Below are 3,920 nucleotides of genomic sequence, written 5' to 3' on the forward strand. Positions count from 1 at the left end.
AATCCAAGGGAAATGTTAACATACAAATTAAAAATGAAAGAAGAATCATATGAAAAGAACTGGGGAAAGTGGTTACAAAATGAATTGAAGGTAGACATAACAAGTTAAAACAAAAATGTAGAGTATGAATGTACCCTATAGGCCCCCTTATATTTTTTATTTTTTATTTTTTTGTGTCTGTTTATTTGCTTTTTGTTCTTTCTCTATGTATGTATTTGTTGTTACCAATAAAAATAAAGTAAAAAAAAAAAAAAAAAAAAAAAAAACGTCACCTTACCGTGGTGGAGGGGTTTGTGTGTCCCTATGACCCGAGAGCTATGTTGTCTGGAGCCTTGTGCTCCTGGTAGGGCCTCCCATGACAAACTGGTCTCTGGTGAGGGGCCTGACGAAGAATGGTTCAGGGCAGGACGGCAGGCCCTAAGGGGGCAATCCCCCCAGCTGGCTATCTGGCTATTCAGATCTTGCTAGGCCTACTCAATGTTTTTCAAAGGTTGGCTACCACTATGTTACAGAGGCAGTGAAATATTGGACAAATGTATGGTCACCGCTTGTAAACCCATTCGTAGGCTATATCAGGCATTTGCAGCCTACACTGTACATTTGTCACACATACATTTTGACAGCTAGTGAAGTGAACGAACCATAGCAAAGAACACAGTCTGAACGTAGAGAAATGGTACAGCCCAATGGGGGTGATGGTTTGAAAATCGTATTTCATTAGATTATTTCCTGAATTGTTGGTATGTGATGGTAATAATGCATTTAAATACATCCAATTTTGGATAGGCTAACATTATATTTTATTACATGTTTTTCAGTACCCCCCAAACTATTATTTTCATCCCTTTTGGGAGGGTCCAAGTCTCATCTAGGGGGGTCAGACCCTCCCAATACCCACCGTAATTCAAACCATGCACACACACACACACACTGACAGACACACACACACACTGACACACACACACACTCACACACACAGGACGTTGCCGATGTCCACTGCTGGGTCTTATCATCAGGCAATGTTTTTTTGCTTCTGACCACACCACTCTCCTTCTCCAAGCACAGGCACCCAGGCAGCTCTGAGGCTGCCGCTAACGCTAGCTCCGGCGCTCACAGACCCAATGGGCTATTTTTAGCCCGCTAATAAGAAGTCATTGGAGAGCGGAGCTTTTGGCTAAGACAATAGGCATAGAACTGGGAGTGAGGAACGGGCCTGCATGCAGGGAGAAGGCAGAAGAAGAAGAAGAAGATGATGATGATGATGATAAACTCACTGATTAATGGTCTTTGAAGTACTATGGCTTGATTTTTATTAAAATGCACCGATGAATTGGATGTTGTTTATGTCATTTGCTGCAATGCAAAAGGTTTGAATTTATTCATTTCATGTGCATATTTTTTTCCCCCATTTCATTATATTTTATTGCTGAGCTCGGCAGTGCTATTGTACTGGGCAGGGGACCAGCGTGGGCTCCTGTTGTGTGAAATAAATATTTCAGTGCCTTACACGATAAGGCCCTTTCACCAGCTCAGCAGCTTGTTGTAATGACAGGACTGCTACGTGTGTGTGTGTGTCTGTGTGTGTGTGTGTGTCTTCTATTTTCACCACTCTCTCAGTCTGTCTCGGTCGTAAGATCTTCTCTGCCTGACTGCGCACAATGCTCTCTCTCTCTCTCTCTCTCTCTCAATCTTTCTCTCTATCTCTTTCACACATACACATACACACACACCCACACACCTCCTGACGTCTGCTCCAAAGTGTAGCCCACCGACACCCCCCCAAACTGATCCAATGAAACAAATGTAGTCCATGCAGTATTAATCAGAAGACAGACCTGTCGGCAGGCAGCCAGGAACACGCTCTTCCTTTCCTGCGCTCTCTCTCTCTCTCTTCTTATTCCCTCTCTTTCTCTCTCTCTCCCTCTCTTTCTCTCTCTCCATCTCTTTCTGTCACCCTGTCTTGCTCACTTTCTCCAGCTCTCCCCATCTCTAGTACTTTTGTCTTATCACTTCCCACCTCCACATCTTTCTCTCTCTCCCCTCTCCCCCCCCCCTTCTTTCACACACACACACACACACACACACATTCATAAATGCACCCCCTATCCCACACACATACACTCACACATACATCTCTCTCTCTCTCTCTCTCTCTCTCTTCTCTCTCTCTGTCTCTCTCTCAAACACACAATCACTGACAAAGGACCAAAAAAAAGGAGCACATCCATGCCTGACATTTAACTAATGGCTGGTGATCATAGACTGGGAACATGGACAGAGCTGGCCTCAGCTGAAAGCAGGCGCCAGAGCCAGTGAGCTGGGGATACAGGCCTCAAACTGACCCAGAGTGCTGAGGATACAGGCCTCAAACTGTCCCAGAGTGCTGAGGATACAGGCCTCAAACTGTCCCAGAGCCAGTGAGCTGAGGATACAGGCCTCAAACTGTCCCAGAGCCAGTGAGCTGAGGATACAGGCCTGGTTCACATGGAATTGGAAATAGAGGTACATGTCAGCAATGTTGTAGACGGATTTACATTCAGAGGCTGACATTCTATCTTCAGAGAGTGAAATTCCTATCCCATATATGCTCAAAATTCACTACACCGGCTGATTCTATTTAGCAAACCATTCAGCCAGATAGATGAGCTATTTAGAGACCAGTGTTAAGTGCACAGGTAAAAGCCAACCTGTGGTGGGACTTCTACTCTCTGAAGTCGGGATGTCCCTCTCTGTATGCAGTAAGAGCCAGGGCAGACGGAACATGTACAGAAAAAGGATTCCAGGATTGCGACAGTAGAACGATCTCCTACGGCGTAAAGTCGTGTTCACACCAGAGGGATAGACGGAGCACGTGCGGAACAGTAGCATTCCCAGAGCACGGCTGAGATCCACTGTTCCGACTCAGCGTGCTCCCCCACAGAGTAAGGCTGGCCTTGCTTCTCGGGGCCGCTGATCTGGAGTCAGCCGATTAGGCCCTCTCAGGCTTGGGCTGGGCAGTCTGAGCCTTGCCGAGCGCTCCAGCTTAGCGTGCTACCTCTTAAGGATGAGGAGTTTAAGAGCGCAAGAGGGAATCAGCGCGCAATCCGCCGGATATCGGCTCAGATCCGTGCTGGAACGTGCTCCATTCCTCTTTATCCTGGGAGTGGGTGGGGTGGAGGGTATTTCGCTGCAGGAGTACATTTCTCTGGGTTTTGTTCTGGTTTTGTCTGTAGTTTTGTTTTTGATCTATGTTGTGGCTACAATATGTACAGTATGTAACCACAACAGAATGTAAAAATAGCTATTATCAAAACAGGTTGTTTAGCTCACTTAGAGACGAGTTAAAGCGCCGATGATTTTATGTTTAATGAGTGCTGAGGAAAACACAGACACCCAGACAAGCTGCCCGGATTAGGGGTCAAAATGTGCACAGGTCCACAGTGCACACGCCGGATGGACCTCTCTACTTGTGGTGTGGGGAAACACATCTTGTGAGTTTACACCTTTGCACACATAAGTAAGTAATTTCGTATGTTTTTTTTTCAGTCTATCAAGTCCAGAAGGCTGCACTCATTCACTGAATTTATACTGATGCAAAAAAAACGAACATGTTCTGATGTTCAAAACGTGATTGACAACATGAGGTTGTATATATTTTTCAGTCATCCGACAATTTTATTTAGAAAAATACAGACTCAGAAAGGCCTTTAGTGTGGTGAAAGTGGTGTTTTCTGTGTACCACGTGGTCTTGGACTCCAATACTGATCCAGAACTGGGCCTGGCATTGATCTATTGACTCCAAAGGCCATACTGTGTGTGTGTGTGCGTGTGCTTGATTCTCCTTTTCCTGCATTGCTGGAGGGCTATTAGAGGGGTAGATTAGTTTTGATGTGATGCGACAAAAGAATCAGTGACTTCATAATGCGTCGTGTCATAAATAT

Source organism: Alosa sapidissima, chromosome 20 (genome assembly GCF_018492685.1).
Source record: "Alosa sapidissima isolate fAloSap1 chromosome 20, fAloSap1.pri, whole genome shotgun sequence".
In the NCBI taxonomy this organism is placed as follows: domain Eukaryota; kingdom Metazoa; phylum Chordata; class Actinopteri; order Clupeiformes; family Clupeidae; genus Alosa; species Alosa sapidissima.